Source organism: Idiotropiscis lumnitzeri, chromosome 9, assembly GCF_059441095.1.
Source record: "Idiotropiscis lumnitzeri isolate Australia: NSW breed Sydney's pygmy pipehorse chromosome 9, RoL_Ilum_1.0, whole genome shotgun sequence".
Taxonomy (NCBI): Eukaryota; Metazoa; Chordata; class Actinopteri; order Syngnathiformes; family Syngnathidae; genus Idiotropiscis; species Idiotropiscis lumnitzeri.
Window position 1 is genome coordinate 20,179,860 of NC_142399.1, and position 16,362 is coordinate 20,196,221.

At 42.5% G+C, this 16,362-nt stretch overlaps 13 non-coding genes and 1 pseudogene across 13 annotated transcripts; all 14 read left to right on the forward strand.

Annotated features, from left to right (window-relative positions):
- Positions 1 to 609: 609 nt before the first annotated feature.
- Positions 610 to 728, forward strand: LOC148330847 (5S ribosomal RNA). Its single transcript, XR_015845528.1, has one exon. It is a non-coding gene; the product is annotated as a 5S ribosomal RNA (ribosomal RNA).
- Positions 729 to 1,720: 992 nt separating this feature from the next.
- LOC148330848 (5S ribosomal RNA) lies at positions 1,721 to 1,839 on the forward strand. The gene has a single exon (XR_015845529.1). It is a non-coding gene; the product is annotated as a 5S ribosomal RNA (ribosomal RNA).
- A 992-nt stretch (positions 1,840 to 2,831) lies between these two features.
- LOC148330849 (5S ribosomal RNA) lies at positions 2,832 to 2,950 on the forward strand. Its single transcript, XR_015845439.1, has one exon. It is a non-coding gene; the product is annotated as a 5S ribosomal RNA (ribosomal RNA).
- A 993-nt stretch (positions 2,951 to 3,943) lies between these two features.
- LOC148330850 (5S ribosomal RNA) lies at positions 3,944 to 4,062 on the forward strand. The gene has a single exon (XR_015845414.1). It is a non-coding gene; the product is annotated as a 5S ribosomal RNA (ribosomal RNA).
- A 1,000-nt stretch (positions 4,063 to 5,062) lies between these two features.
- Positions 5,063 to 5,181, forward strand: LOC148330851 (5S ribosomal RNA). The gene has a single exon (XR_015845531.1). It is a non-coding gene; the product is annotated as a 5S ribosomal RNA (ribosomal RNA).
- A 992-nt stretch (positions 5,182 to 6,173) lies between these two features.
- On the forward strand, positions 6,174 to 6,292 carry LOC148330852 (5S ribosomal RNA). The gene has a single exon (XR_015845415.1). It is a non-coding gene; the product is annotated as a 5S ribosomal RNA (ribosomal RNA).
- A 1,051-nt stretch (positions 6,293 to 7,343) lies between these two features.
- Positions 7,344 to 7,462, forward strand: LOC148330853 (5S ribosomal RNA). Its single transcript, XR_015845372.1, has one exon. It is a non-coding gene; the product is annotated as a 5S ribosomal RNA (ribosomal RNA).
- Positions 7,463 to 8,453: 991 nt separating this feature from the next.
- Positions 8,454 to 8,572, forward strand: LOC148330854 (5S ribosomal RNA). The gene has a single exon (XR_015845532.1). It is a non-coding gene; the product is annotated as a 5S ribosomal RNA (ribosomal RNA).
- A 986-nt stretch (positions 8,573 to 9,558) lies between these two features.
- LOC148330855 (5S ribosomal RNA) lies at positions 9,559 to 9,677 on the forward strand. Its single transcript, XR_015845533.1, has one exon. It is a non-coding gene; the product is annotated as a 5S ribosomal RNA (ribosomal RNA).
- Positions 9,678 to 10,663: 986 nt separating this feature from the next.
- On the forward strand, positions 10,664 to 10,782 carry LOC148330856 (5S ribosomal RNA). Its single transcript, XR_015845534.1, has one exon. It is a non-coding gene; the product is annotated as a 5S ribosomal RNA (ribosomal RNA).
- Positions 10,783 to 11,774: 992 nt separating this feature from the next.
- On the forward strand, positions 11,775 to 11,893 carry LOC148330857 (5S ribosomal RNA). Its single transcript, XR_015845373.1, has one exon. It is a non-coding gene; the product is annotated as a 5S ribosomal RNA (ribosomal RNA).
- Positions 11,894 to 12,880: 987 nt separating this feature from the next.
- Positions 12,881 to 12,999, forward strand: LOC148330858 (5S ribosomal RNA). Its single transcript, XR_015845535.1, has one exon. It is a non-coding gene; the product is annotated as a 5S ribosomal RNA (ribosomal RNA).
- Positions 13,000 to 13,998: 999 nt separating this feature from the next.
- LOC148330859 (5S ribosomal RNA) lies at positions 13,999 to 14,117 on the forward strand. The gene has a single exon (XR_015845396.1). It is a non-coding gene; the product is annotated as a 5S ribosomal RNA (ribosomal RNA).
- Positions 14,118 to 15,109: 992 nt separating this feature from the next.
- Positions 15,110 to 15,218, forward strand: LOC148330860 (5S ribosomal RNA; annotated as a pseudogene).
- The last annotated feature ends 1,144 nt before the right edge of the window (positions 15,219 to 16,362 follow it).

The window sequence follows — 16,362 nt, forward strand, 5'->3', positions numbered from 1 at the left end:
TAGTTAATGTGGCAATTAGCAGGTGTGGAGAAGCTTCATTCATTTTTTTTAGCTTCACTGGTTATATCATTGGTTCTTATTTTATTAGTTCCACTTTATTCTTCCATTTATTCCAATTTAATTTAAATAATGTCAAATAAATGGTACATGACCATGGGTGGATAGCAGTGAACGCCCCCCCAAGTTATTGGTGTATATATTGGTGGTACGGGGCTGGTATAATATTAGTGCCCCCATGTGGTCCGAATGTGTAGCTACGGAGCCACACACAAGTCTCCTGACACGCATTTGCAAATCAGCACACGCATTTGCGAGTCGTCCGCGGCAGGACTGTAGCAAATGTCACCTGTAAGAAAAGGTCCCGTTTTTACAGGTCGCCCATCTACGGATTTTTGTCCGCATTTAACCATGTGTATGTGCCAACAAATCATTGTACACATTTGCTGATATTTGTCATATATCTGTGACTTCAATCATGCATTGTAGATTGTTGTGACACAATTGTGACTGTGGTTATAGTTTCAGATTCTTGTTACGTATTTTTGGATTGACGTATTTGCCACAATAAAGACCACATGTATAAAATGCAAAATTTTGAAAGGAATGCTCGCTTACGGCCATACTACCCTGAGAACGCCCGATCTCGTCCGATCTCGGAAGCTAAGCAGGGTCGGGCCTGGTTAGTACTTGGATGGGAGACCGCCTGGGAATACCAGGTGCTGTAAGCTTTTGCACCGCAAAAATAAAAAAAACTTTTGACAAATGTAAGCAAGTATGCGAGCTGCTTTTTTATAAATTTCCACATATTCGCCTGACAGGCTGAGAGCACAAAATGCCAACATTCAGCGTCCCCTGCCTTTGGGTGTTGCTACAGTCTCGCCGTGGACGACTCGCAAATGCGTGTGGCAATTTGCAAATGCGTGTCTGGAGACTTGAGTGTGGCTCCGGAGCTCCACATTAAGACCAAAAGGGGACTCTCGTAGTCTACAGGTGTAGCAGACAGATGACCCGATGCAGTCCGGTTGGGTTGGTGCAGTGAGTGTTTACTAAATAAAAAGTTAATGAATCAATTTTAAAAAATGGCGTTTACTGAATGCAATAAAGGGAAGTATAGTTAATGTGGCAATTAGCAGGTGTGGAGAAGCTTCATTCATTTTTTTTAGCTTCACTGGTTATATCATTGGTTCTTATTTTATTAGTTCCACTTTATTCTTCCATTTATTCCAATTTAATTTAAATAATGTCAAATAAATGGTACATGACCATGGGTGGATAGCAGTGAACGCCCCCCCAAGTTATTGGTGTATATATTGGTGGTACGGGGCTGGTATAATATTAGTGCCCCCATGTGGTCCGAATGTGTAGCTACGGAGCCACACACAAGTCTCCTGACACGCATTTGCAAATCAGCACACGCATTTGCGAGTCGTCCGCGGCAGGACTGTAGCAAACGTCACCTGTAAGAAAAGGTCCCGTTTTTACAGGTCGCCCATCTACGGATTTTTGTCCGCATTTAACCATGTGTATGTGCCAACAAATCATTGTACACATTTGCTGATATTTGTCATATATCTGTGACTTCAATCATGCATTGTAGATTGTTGTGACACAATTGTGACTGTGGTTATAGTTTCAGATTCTTGTTACGTATTTTTGGATTGACGTATTTGCCACAATAAAGACCACATGTATAAAATGCAAAATTTTGAAAGGAATGCTCGCTTACGGCCATACTACCCTGAGAACGCCCGATCTCGTCCGATCTCGGAAGCTAAGCAGGGTCGGGCCTGGTTAGTACTTGGATGGGAGACCGCCTGGGAATACCAGGTGCTGTAAGCTTTTGCACCGCAAAAATAAAAAAAACTTTTGACAAATGTAAGCAAGTATGCGAGCTGCTTTTTTATAAATTTCCACATATTCGCCTGACAGGCTGAGAGCACAAAATGCCAACATTCAGCGTCCCCTGCCTTTGGGTGTTGCTACAGTCTCGCCGTGGACGACTCGCAAATGCGTGTGGCAATTTGCAAATGCGTGTCTGGAGACTTGAGTGTGGCTCCGGAGCTCCACATTAAGACCAAAAGGGGACTCTCGTAGTCTACAGGTGTAGCAGACAGATGACCCGATGCAGTCCGGTTGGGTTGGTGCAGTGAGTGTTTACTAAATAAAAAGTTAATGAATCAATTTTAAAAAATGGTGTTTACTGAATGCAATAAAGGGAAGTATAGTTAATGTGGCAATTAGCAGGTGTGGAGAAGCTTCATTCATTTTTTTTAGCTTCACTGGTTATATCATTGGTTCTTATTTTATTAGTTCCACTTTATTCTTCCATTTATTCCAATTTAATTTAAATAATGTCAAATAAATGGTACATGACCATGGGTGGATAGCAGTGAACGCCCCCCCAAGTTATTGGTGTATATATTGGTGGTACGGGGCTGGTATAATATTAGTGCCCCCATGTGGTCCGAATGTGTAGCTACGGAGCCACACACAAGTCTCCTGACACGCATTTGCAAATCAGCACACGCATTTGCGAGTCGTCCGCGGCAGGACTGTAGCAAACGTCACCTGTAAGAAAAGGTCCCGTTTTTACAGGTCGCCCATCTACGGATTTTTGTCCGCATTTAACCATGTGTATGTGCCAACAAATCATTGTACACATTTGCTGATATTTGTCATATATCTGTGACTTCAATCATGCATTGTAGATTGTTGTGACACATTTGTGACTGTGGTTATAGTTTCAGATTCTTGTTACGTATTTTTGGATTGAAGTATTTGCCACAATAAAGACAACATGTATAAAATGCAAAATTTTGAAAGGAATTCTCGCTTACGGCCATACTACCCTGAGAACGCCCGATCTCGTCCGATCTCGGAAGCTAAGCAGGGTCGGGCCTGGTTAGTACTTGGATGGGAGACCGCCTGGGAATACCAGGTGCTGAAAGCTTTTGCACCGCAAAAATAAAAAAAACTTTTGACAAATGTAAGCAAGTATGCGAGCTGCTTTTTTATAAATTTCCACATATTCGCCTGACAGGCTGAGAGCACAAAATGCCAACATTCAGCGTCCCCTGCCTTTGGGTGTTGCTACAGTCTCGCCGTGGACGACTCGCAAATGCGTGTGGCAATTTGCAAATGCGTGTCTGGAGACTTGAGTGTGGCTCCGGAGCTCCACATTAAGACCAAAAGGGGACTCTCGTAGTCGACAGGTGTAGCAGACAGATGACCCGATGCAGTCCGGTTGGGTTGGTGCAGTGAGTGTTTACTAAATAAAAAGTTAATGACTCAATTTTAAAAAATGGTGTTTACTGAATGCAATAAAGGGAAGTATAGTTAATGTGGCAATTAGCAGGTGTGGAGAAGCTTCATTCATTTTTTTTAGCTTCACTGGTTATATCATTGGTTCTTATTTTATTAGTTCCACTTTATTCTTCCATTTATTCCAATTTAATTTAAATAATGTCAAATAAATGGTACATGACCATGGGTGGATAGCAGTGAACGCCCCCCCCAAGTTATTGGTGTATATATTGGTGGTACGGGGCTGGTATAATATTAGTGCCCCCATGTGGTCCGAATGTGTAGCTACGGAGCCACACACAAGTCTCCTGACATGCATTTGCAAATCAGCACACGCATTTGCGAGTCGTCCGCGGCAGGACTGTAGCAAACGTCACCTGTAAGAAAAGGTCCCGTTTTTACAGGTCGCCCATCTACGGATTTTTGTCCGCATTTAACCATGTGTATGTGCCAACAAATCATTGTACACATTTGCTGATATTTGTCATATATCTGTGACTTCAATCATGCATTGTAGATTGTTGTGACACATTTGTGACTGTGGTTATAGTTTCAGATTCTTGTTACGTATTTTTGGATTGAAGTATTTGCCACAATAAAGACAACATGTATAAAATGCAAAATTTTGAAAGGAATTCTCCCTTACGGCCATACTACCCTGAGAACGCCCGATCTCGTCCGATCTCGGAAGCTAAGCAGGGTCGGGCCTGGTTAGTACTTGGATGGGAGACCGCCTGGGAATACCAGGTGCTGTAAGCTTTTGCACCGCAAAAAATAAATAAATAAAAAAAACTTTGACAAATCTAAGCAAGTATGCGAGCTGCTTTTTTATAAATTTCCACATATTCGCCTGACAGGCTGAGAGCACAAATTGCCAACATTCAGCGTCCCCTGCCTTTGGGTGTTGCTACAGTCTCGCCGTGGACGACTCGCAAATGCGTGTGGCAATTTGCAAATGCGTGTCTGGAGACTTGACTGTGGCTCCGGAGCCACACATTAAGACCAAAAGGGTACCCTCGGAGTCTACAGGTGTAGCAGACATATGACCCGATGCAGTCCGGTTGGGTTGGTGCAGTGAGTGTTTACTAAATAAAAAGTTAATGAATCAATTTTTAAAAATGGCGTTTACTGAATGCAATAAAGGGAAGTATAGTTAATGTGGCAATTAGCAGGTGTGGAGAAGCTTCATTCATTTTTTTTAGCTTCACTGGTTATATCATTGGTTCTTATTTTATTAGTTCCACTTTATTCTTCCATTTATTCCAATTTAATTTAAATAATGTCAAATAAATGGTACATGACCATGGGTGGATAGCAGTGAACGCCCCCCCAAGTTATTGGTGTATATATTGGTGGTACGGGGCTGGTATAATATTAGTGCCCCCATGTGGTCCGAATGTGTAGCTACGGAGCCACACACAAGTCTCCTGACACGCATTTGCAAATCAGCACACGCATTTGCGAGTCGTCCGCGGCAGGACTGTAGCAAATGTCACCTGTAAGAAAAGGTCCCGTTTTTACAGGTCGCCCATCTACGGATTTTTGTCCGCATTTAACCATGTGTATGTGCCAACAAATCATTGTACACATTTGCTGATATTTGTCATATATCTGTGACTTCAATCATGCATTGTAGATTGTTGTGACACAATTGTGACTGTGGTTATAGTTTCAGATTCTTGTTACGTATTTTTGGATTGACGTATTTGCCACAATAAAGACCACATGTATAAAATGCAAAATTTTGAAAGGAATGCTCGCTTACGGCCATACTACCCTGAGAACGCCCGATCTCGTCCGATCTCGGAAGCTAAGCAGGGTCGGGCCTGGTTAGTACTTGGATGGGAGACCGCCTGGGAATACCAGGTGCTGTAAGCTTTTGCACCGCAAAAATAAAAAAAACTTTTGACAAATGTAAGCAAGTATGCGAGCTGCTTTTTTATAAATTTCCACATATTCGCCTGACAGGCTGAGAGCACAAATTGCCAACATTCAGCGTCCCCTGCCTTTGGGTGTTGCTACAGTCTCGCCGTGGACGACTCGCAAATGCGTGTGGCAATTTGCAAATGCGTGTCTGGAGACTTGACTGTGGCTCCGGAGCCACACATTAAGACCAAAAGGGTACCCTCGGAGTCTACAGGTGTAGCAGACATATGACCCGATGCAGTCCGGTTGGGTTGGTGCAGTGAGTGTTTACTAAATAAAAAGTTAATGAATCAATTTTAAAAAATGGCGTTTACTGAATGCAATAAAGGGAAGTATAGTTAATGTGGCAATTAGCAGGTGTGGAGAAGCTTCATTCATTTTTTTTAGCTTCACTGGTTATATCATTGGTTCTTATTTTATTAGTTCCACTTTATTCTTCAATTTATTCCAATTTAATTTAAATAATGTCAAATAAATGGTACATGACCATGGGTGGATAGCAGTGAACGCCCCCCCAAGTTATTGGTGTATATATTGGTGGTACGGGGCTGGTATAATATTAGTGCCCCCATGTGGTCCGAATGTGTAGCTACGGAGCCACACACAAGTCTCCTGACACGCATTTGCAAATCAGCACACGCATTTGCGAGTCGTCCGCGGCAGGACTGTAGCAAACGTCACCTGTAAGAAAAGGTCCCGTTTTTACAGGTCGCCCATCTACGGATGTTTGTCCGCATTTAACCATGTGTATGTGCCAACAAATCATTGTACACATTTGCTGATATTTGTCATATATCTGTGACTTCAATCATGCATTGTAGATTGTTGTGACACATTTGTGACTGTGGTTATAGTTTCAGATTCTTGTTACGTATTTTTGGATTGAAGTATTTGCCACAATAAAGACAACATGTATAAAATGCAAAATTTTGAAAGGAATTCTCCCTTACGGCCATACTACCCTGAGAACGCCCGATCTCGTCCGATCTCGGAAGCTAAGCAGGGTCGGGCCTGGTTAGTACTTGGATGGGAGACCGCCTGGGAATACCAGGTGCTGTAAGCTTTTGCACCGCAAAAAATAAATAAATAAAAAAAACTTTGACAAATCTAAGCAAGTATGCGAGCTGCTTTTTTATAAATTTCCACATATTCGCCTGACAGGCTGAGAGCACAAAATGCCAACATTCAGCGTCCCCTGCCTTTGGGTGTTGCTACAGTCTCGCCGTGGACGACTCGCAAATGCGTGTGGCAATTTGCAAATGCGTGTCTGGAGACTTGAGTGTGGCTCCGGAGCTCCACATTAAGACCAAAAGGGGACTCTCGTAGTCTACAGGTGTAGCAGACAGATGACCCGATGCAGTCCGGTTGGGTTGGTGCAGTGAGTGTTTACTAAATAAAAAGTTAATATGCAGTCCGGTTGGGTTGGTGCAGTGAGTGTTTACTAAATAAAAAGTTAATGAATCAATTTTAAAAAATGGTGTTTACTGAATGCAATAAAGGGAAGTATAGTTAATGTGGCAATTAGCAGGTGTGGAGAAGCTTCATTCATTTTTTTAGCTTCACTGGTTATATCATTGGTTCTTATTTTATTAGTTCCACTTTATTCTTCCATTTATTCCAATTTAATTTAAATAATGTCAAATAAATGGTACATGACCATGGGTGGATAGCAGTGAACGCCCCCCCAAGTTATTGGTGTATATATTGGTGGTACGGGGCTGGTATAATATTAGTGCCCCCATGTGGTCCGAATGTGTAGCTACGGAGCCACACACAAGTCTCCTGACACGCATTTGCAAATCAGCACACGCATTTGCGAGTCGTCCGCGGCAGGACTGTAGCAAACGTCACCTGTAAGAAAAGGTCCCGTTTTTACAGGTCGCCCATCTACGGATTTTTGTCCGCATTTAACCATGTGTATGTGCCAACAAATCATTGTACACATTTGCTGATATTTGTCATATATCTGTGACTTCAATCATGCATTGTAGATTGTTGTGACACATTTGTGACTGTGGTTATAGTTTCAGATTCTTGTTACGTATTTTTGGATTGAAGTATTTGCCACAATAAAGACAACATGTATAAAATGCTAAATTTTGAAAGGAATTCTCGCTTACGGCCATACTACCCTGAGAACCCCCGATCTCGTCCGATCTCGGAAGCTAAGCAGGGTCGGGCCTGGTTAGTACTTGGATGGGAGACCGCCTGGGAATACCAGGTGCTGTAAGCTTTTGCACCGCAAAAATAAAAAAAACTTTTGACAAATGTAAGCAAGTATGCGAGCTGCTTTTTTATAAATTTCCACATATTCGCCTGACAGGCTGAGAGCACAAAATGCCAACATTCAGCGTCCCCTGCCTTTGGGTGTTGCTACAGTCTCGCCGTGGACGACTCGCAAATGCGTGTGGCAATTTGCAAATGCGTGTCTGGAGACTTGAGTGTGGCTCCGGAGCTCCACATTAAGACCAAAAGGGGACTCTCGTAGTCTACAGGTGTAGCAGACAGATGGCCCGATGCAGTCCGGTTGGGTTGGTGCAGTGAGTGTTTACTAAATAAAAAGTTAATGAATCAATTTTAAAAAATGGTGTTTACTGAATGCAATAAAGGGAAGTATAGTTAATGTGGCAATTAGCAGGTGTGGAGAAGCTTCATTCATTTTTTTAGCTTCACTGGTTATATCATTGGTTCTTATTTTATTAGTTCCACTTTATTCTTCCATTTATTCCAATTTAATTTAAATAATGTCAAATAAATGGTACATGACCATGGGTGGATAGCAGTGAACGCCCCCCCAAGTTATTGGTGTATATATTGGTGGTACGGGGCTGGTATAATATTAGTGCCCCCATGTGGTCCGAATGTGTAGCTACGGAGCCACACACAAGTCTCCTGACACGCATTTGCAAATCAGCACACGCATTTGCGAGTCGTCCGCGGCAGGACTGTAGCAAACGTCACCTGTAAGAAAAGGTCCCGTTTTTACAGGTCGCCCATCTACGGATTTTTGTCCGCATTTAACCATGTGTATGTGCCAACAAATCATTGTACACATTTGCTGATATTTGTCATATATCTGTGACTTCAATCATGCATTGTAGATTGTTGTGACACATTTGTGACTGTGGTTATAGTTTCAGATTCTTGTTACGTATTTTTGGATTGAAGTATTTGCCACAATAAAGACAACATGTATAAAATGCAAAATTTTGAAAGGAATTCTCGCTTACGGCCATACTACCCTGAGAACGCCCGATCTCGTCCGATCTCGGAAGCTAAGCAGGGTCGGGCCTGGTTAGTACTTGGATGGGAGACCGCCTGGGAATACCAGGTGCTGTAAGCTTTTGCACCGCAAAAATAAAAAAAACTTTTGACAAATGTAAGCAAGTATGCGAGCTGCTTTTTTATAAATTTCCACATATTCGCCTGACAGGCTGAGAGCACAAAATGCCAACATTCAGCGTCCCCTGCCTTTGGGTGTTGCTACAGTCTCGCCGTGGACGACTCGCAAATGCGTGTGGCAATTTGCAAATGCGTGTCTGGAGACTTGAGTGTGGCTCCGGAGCTCCACATTAAGACCAAAAGGGGACTCTCGTAGTCTACAGGTGTAGCAGACAGATGGCCCGATGCAGTCCGGTTGGGTTGGTGCAGTGAGTGTTTACTAAATAAAAAGTTAATGAATCAATTTTAAAAAATGGTGTTTACTGAATGCAATAAAGGGAAGTATAGTTAATGTGGCAATTAGCAGGTGTGGAGAAGCTTCATTCATTTTTTTAGCTTCACTGGTTATATCATTGGTTCTTATTTTATTAGTTCCACTTTATTCTTCCATTTATTCCAATTTAATTTAAATAATGTCAAATAAATGGTACATGACCATGGGTGGATAGCAGTGAACGCCCCCCCAAGTTATTGGTGTATATATTGGTGGTACGGGGCTGGTATAATATTAGTGCCCCCATGTGGTCCGAATGTGTAGCTACGGAGCCACACACAAGTCTCCTGACACGCATTTGCAAATCAGCACACGCATTTGCGAGTCGTCCGCGGCAGGACTGTAGCAAACGTCACCTGTAAGAAAAGGTCCCGTTTTTACAGGTCGCCCATCTACGGATTTTTGTCCGCATTTAACCATGTGTATGTGCCAACAAATCATTGTACACATTTGCTGATATTTGTCATATATCTGTGACTTCAATCATGCATTGTAGATTGTTGTGACACATTTGTGACTGTGGTTATAGTTTCAGATTCTTGTTACGAATTTTTGAAGTATTTGCCACAATAAAGACAACATGTATAAAATGCAAAATTTTGAAAGGAATTCTCGCTTACGGCCATACTACCCTGAGAACGCCCGATCTCGTCCGATCTCGGAAGCTAAGCAGGGTCGGGCCTGGTTAGTACTTGGATGGGAGACCGCCTGGGAATACCAGGTGCTGTAAGCTTTTGCACCGCAAAAATAAAAAAAACTTTTGACAAATGTAAGCAAGTATGCGAGCTGCTTTTTTATAAATTTCCACATATTCGCCTGACAGGCTGAGAGCACAAAATGCCAACATTCAGCGTCCCCTGCCTTTGGGTGTTGCTACAGTCTCGCCGTGGACGACTCGCAAATGCGTGTGGCAATTTGCAAATGCGTGTCTGGAGACTTGAGTGTGGCTCCGGAGCTCCACATTAAGACCAAAAGGGGACTCTCGTAGTCTACAGGTGTAGCAGACAGATGGCCCGATGCAGTCCGGTTGGGTTGGTGCAGTGAGTGTTTACTAAATAAAAAGTTCATGAATCAATTTTAAAAAATGGTGTTTACTGAATGCAATAAAGGGAAGTATAGTTAATGTGGCAATTAGCAGGTGTGGAGAAGCTTCATTCATTTTTTTAGCTTCACTGGTTATATCATTGGTTCTTATTTTATTAGTTCCACTTTATTCTTCCATTTATTCCAATTTAATTTAAATAATGTCAAATAAATGGTACATGACCATGGGTGGATAGCAGTGAACGCCCCCCCAAGTTATTGGTGTATATATTGGTGGTACGGGGCTGGTATAATATTAGTGCCCCCATGTGGTCCGAATGTGTAGCTACGGAGCCACACACAAGTCTCCTGACACGCATTTGCAAATCAGCACACGCATTTGCGAGTCGTCCGCGGCAGGACTGTAGCAAACGTCACCTGTAAGAAAAGGTCCCGTTTTTACAGGTCGCCCATCTACGGATTTTTGTCCGCATTTAACCATGTGTATGTGCCAACAAATCATTGTACACATTTGCTGATATTTGTCATATATCTGTGACTTCAATCATGCATTGTAGATTGTTGTGACACATTTGTGACTGTGGTTATAGTTTCAGATTCTTGTTACGTATTTTTGAAGTATTTGCCACAATAAAGACAACATGTATAAAATGCAAAATTTTGAAAGGAATTCTCGCTTACGGCCATACTACCCTGAGAACGCCCGATCTCGTCCGATCTCGGAAGCTAAGCAGGGTCGGGCCTGGTTAGTACTTGGATGGGAGACCGCCTGGGAATACCAGGTGCTGTAAGCTTTTGCACCGCAAAAATAAAAAAAACTTTTGACAAATGTAAGCAAGTATGCGAGCTGCTTTTTTATAAATTTCCACATATTCGCCTGACAGGCTGAGAGCACAAAATGCCAACATTCAGCGTCCCCTGCCTTTGGGTGTTGCTACAGTCTCGCCGTGGACGACTCGCAAATGCGTGTGGCAATTTGCAAATGCGTGTCTGGAGACTTGAGTGTGGCTCCGGAGCTCCACATTAAGACCAAAAGGGGACTCTCGTAGTCTACAGGTGTAGCAGACAGATGACCCGATGCAGTCCGGTTGGGTTGGTGCAGTGAGTGTTTACTAAATAAAAAGTTAATGAATCAATTTTAAAAAATGGTGTTTACTGAATGCAATAAAGGGAAGTATAGTTAATGTGGCAATTAGCAGGTGTGGAGAAGCTTCATTCATTTTTTTTAGCTTCACTGGTTATATCATTGGTTCTTATTTTATTAGTTCCACTTTATTCTTCCATTTATTCCAATTTAATTTAAATAATGTCAAATAAATGGTACATGACCATGGGTGGATAGCAGTGAACGCCCCCCCAAGTTATTGGTGTATATATTGGTGGTACGGGGCTGGTATAATATTAGTGCCCCCATGTGGTCCGAATGTGTAGCTACGGAGCCACACACAAGTCTCCTGACACGCATTTGCAAATCAGCACACGCATTTGCGAGTCGTCCGCGGCAGGACTGTAGCAAACGTCACCTGTAAGAAAAGGTCCCGTTTTTACAGGTCGCCCATCTACGGATTTTTGTCCGCATTTAACCATGTGTATGTGCCAACAAATCATTGTACACATTTGCTGATATTTGTCATATATCTGTGACTTCAATCATGCATTGTAGATTGTTGTGACACATTTGTGACTGTGGTTATAGTTTCAGATTCTTGTTACGTATTTTTGGATTGAAGTATTTGCCACAATAAAGACAACATGTATAAAATGCAAAATTTTGAAAGGAATTCTCGCTTACGGCCATACTACCCTGAGAACCCCCGATCTCGTCCGATCTCGGAAGCTAAGCAGGGTCGGGCCTGGTTAGTACTTGGATGGGAGACCGCCTGGGAATACCAGGTGCTGTAAGCTTTTGCACCGCAAAAATAAAAAAAACTTTTGACAAATGTAAGCAAGTATGCGAGCTGCTTTTTTATAAATTTCCACATATTCGCCTGACAGGCTGAGAGCACAAAATGCCAACATTCAGCGTCCCCTGCCTTTGGGTGTTGCTACAGTCTCGCCGTGGACGACTCGCAAATGCGTGTGGCAATTTGCAAATGCGTGTCTGGAGACTTGAGTGTGGCTCCGGAGCTCCACATTAAGACCAAAAGGGGACTCTCGTAGTCTACAGGTGTAGCAGACAGATGGCCCGATGCAGTCCGGTTGGGTTGGTGCAGTGAGTGTTTACTAAATAAAAAGTTAATGAATCAATTTTAAAAAATGGTGTTTACTGAATGCAATAAAGGGAAGTATAGTTAATGTGGCAATTAGCAGGTGTGGAGAAGCTTCATTCATTTTTTTTAGCTTCACTGGTTATATCATTGGTTCTTATTTTATTAGTTCCACTTTATTCTTCCATTTATTCCAATTTAATTTAAATAATGTCAAATAAATGGTACATGACCATGGGTGGATAGCAGTGAACGCCCCCCCAAGTTATTGGTGTATATATTGGTGGTACGGGGCTGGTATAATATTAGTGCCCCCATGTGGTCCGAATGTGTAGCTACGGAGCCACACACAAGTCTCCTGACACGCATTTGCAAATCAGCACACGCATTTGCGAGTCGTCCGCGGCAGGACTGTAGCAAACGTCACCTGTAAGAAAAGGTCCCGTTTTTACAGGTCGCCCATCTACGGATTTTTGTCCGCATTTAACCACGTGTATGTGCCAACAAATCATTGTACACATTTGCTGATATTTGTCATATATCTGTGACTTCAATCATGCATTGTAGATTGTTGTGACACATTTGTGACTGTGGTTATAGTTTCAGATTCTTGTTACGTATTTTTGAAGTATTTGCCACAATAAAGACAACATGTATAAAATGCAAAATTTTGAAAGGAATTCTCGCTTACGGCCATACTACCCTGAGAACGCCCGATCTCGTCCGATCTCGGAAGCTAAGCAGGGTCGGGCCTGGTTAGTACTTGGATGGGAGACCGCCTGGGAATACCAGGTGCTGTAAGCTTTTGCACCGCAAAAATAAAAAAAAACTTTTGACAAATGTAAGCAAGTATGCGAGCTGCTTTTTTTATAAATTTCCACATATTCGCCTGACAGGCTGAGAGCACAAAATGCCAACATTCAGCGTCCCCTGCCTTTGGGTGTTGCTACAGTCTCGCCGTGGACGACTCGCAAATGCGTGTGGCAATTTGCAAATGCGTGTCTGGAGACTTGAGTGTGGCTCCGGAGCTCCACATTAAGACCAAAAGGGGACTCTCGTAGTCTACAGGTGTAGCAGACAGATGGCCCGATGCAGTCCGGTTGGGTTGGTGCAGTGAGTGTTTACTAAATAAAAAGTTAATGAATCAATTTTAAAAAATGGTGTTTACTGAATGCAATAAAGGGAAGTATAGTTAATGTGGCAATTAGCAGGTGTGGAGAAGCTTCATTCATTTTTTTTAGCTTCACTGGTTATATCATTGGTTCTTATTTTATTAGTTCCACTTTATTCTTCCATTTATTCCAATTTAATTTAAATAATGTCAAATAAATGGTACATGACCATGGGTGGATAGCAGTGAACGCCCCCCCAAGTTATTGGTGTATATATTGGTGGTACGGGGCTGGTATAATATTAGTGCCCCCATGTGGTCCGAATGTGTAGCTACGGAGCCACACACACAAGTCTCCTGACACGCATTTGCAAATCAGCACACGCATTTGCGAGTCGTCCGCGGCAGGACTGTAGCAAACGTCACCTGTAAGAAAAGGTCCCGTTTTTACAGGTCGCCCATCTACGGATTTTTGTCCGCATTTAACCATGTGTATGTGCCAACAAATCATTGTACACATTTGCTGATATTTGTCATATATCTGTGACTTCAATCATCATGCATTGTAGATTGTTGTGACACATTTGTGACTGTGGTTATAGTTTCAGATTCTTGTTACGTGTTTTTGGATTGAAGTATTTGCCACAATAAAGACAACATGTATAAAATGTAAAATTTTGAAAGGAATTCTCGCTTACGGCCATACTACCCTGAGAACGCCCGATCTCGTCCGATCTCGGAAGCTAAGCAGGGTTGGGCCTGGTTAGTACTTGGATGGGAGACCGCCTGGGAATACCAGGTGCTGTAAGCTTTTGCACCGCAAAAATAAAAAAAACTTTTGACAAATGTAAGCAAGTATGCGAGCTGCTTTTTTATAAATTTCCACATATTCGCCTGACAGGCTGAGAGCACAAAATGCCAACATTCAGCGTCCCCTGCCTTTGGGTGTTGCTACAGTCTCGCCGTGGACGACTCGCAAATGCGTGTGGCAATTTGTAAATGCGTGTTTGGAGATTTGAGTGTGGCTCCGGAGCTCCACATTAAGACCAAAAGGGGACTCTCGTAGTCTACAGGTGTAGCAGACAGATGACCCGATGCAGTCCGGTTGGGTTGGTGCAGTGAGTGTTTACTAAATAAAAAGTTAATGAATCAATTTAAAAAAATGGTGTTTACTGAATGCAATAAAGGGAAGTATAGTTAATGTGGCAATTAGCAGGTGTGGAGAAGCTTCATTCATTTTTTTTAGCTTCACTGGTTATATCATTGGTTCTTATTTTATTAGTTCCACTTTATTCTTCCATTTATTCCAATTTAATTTAAATAATGTCAAATAAATGGTACATGACCATGGGTGGATAGCAGTGAACGCCCCCCCAAGTTATTGGTGTATATATTGGTGGTACGGGGCTGGTATAATATTAGTGCCCCCATGTGGTCCGAATGTGTAGCTACGGAGCCACACACAAGTCTCCTGACACGCATTTGCAAATCAGCACACGCATTTGCGAGTCGTCCGCGGCAGAACTGTAGCAAACGTCACCTGTAAGAAAAGGTCCAGTTTTTACAGGTCGCCCATCCACGGATTTTTGTCCGCATTTAACCATGTGTATGTGCCAACAAATCATTGTACACATTTGCTGATATTTGTCATATATCTGTGACTTCAATCATGCATTGTAGATTGTTGTGACACATTTGTGACTGTGGTTATAGTTTCAGATTCTTGTTACGTATTTTTGGATTGAAGTATTTGCCACAATAAAGACAACATGTATAAAATGCAAAATTTTGAAAGGAATTCTCGCTTACGGCCATACTACCCTGAGAACGCCCGAACTCGGAAGCTAAGCAGGGTCGGGCCTGGTTAGTACTTGGATGGGAGACCGCCTGGGAATACCAGGTGCTGTAAGCTTTTGCACCGCAAAAATAAAAAAAACTTTTGACAAATGTAAGCAAGTATGCGAGCTGCTTTTTTATAAATTCCCACATATTCGCCTGACAGGCTGAGAGCACAAAATGCCAACATTCAGCGTCCCCTGCCTTTGGGTGTTGCTACAGTCTCGCCGTGGACGACTCGCAAATGCGTGTGGCAATTTGCAAATGCGTGTCTGGAGACTTGAGTGTGGCTCCGGAGCTCCACATTAAGACCAAAAGGGGACTCTCGTAGTCTACAGGTGTAGCAGACAGATGACCCGATGCAGTCCGGTTGGGTTGGTGCAGTGAGTGTTTACTAAATAAAAAGTTAATGAATCAATTTAAAAAAATGGTGTTTACTGAATGCAATAAAGGGAAGTATAGTTAATGTGGCAATTAGCAGGTGTGGAGAAGCTTCATTCATTTTTTTTAGCTTCACTGGTTATATCATTGGTTCTTATTTTATTAGTTCCACTTTATTCTTCCATTTATTCCAATTTAATTTAAATAATGTCAAATAAATGGTACATGACCATGGGTGGATAGCAGTGAACGCCCCCCCAAGTTATTGGTGTATATATTGGTGGTACGGGGCTGGTATAATATTAGTGCCCCCATGTGGTCCGAATGTGTAGCTACGGAGCCACACACAAGTCTCCTGACACGCATTTGCAAATCAGCACACGCATTTGCGAGTCGTCCGCGGCAGGACTGTAGCAAACGTCACCTGTAAGAAAAGGTCCCGTTTTTACAGGTCGCCCATCTACGGATTTTTGTCCGCATTTAACCATGTGTATGTGCCAACAAATCATTGTACACATTTGCTGATATTTGTCATATATCTGTGACTTCAATCATCATGCATTGTAGATTGTTGTGACACATTTGTGACTGTGGTTATAGTTTCAGATTCTTGTTACGTGTTTTTGGATTGAAGTATTTGCCACAATAAAGACAACATGTATAAAATGCAAAATTTTGAAAGGAATTCTCGCTTACGGCCATACTACCCTGAGAACGCCCAGGTGTGGTTGGTTGAGTGATTGCAGGTGTGCCTGATTGTCACTCTGCGTGAGTGTGCAGAGGTGACAGTCAGAGCTCTATGCTCCTGGCTTATGTCTTTTTTGTGGCAAATCTTGGTT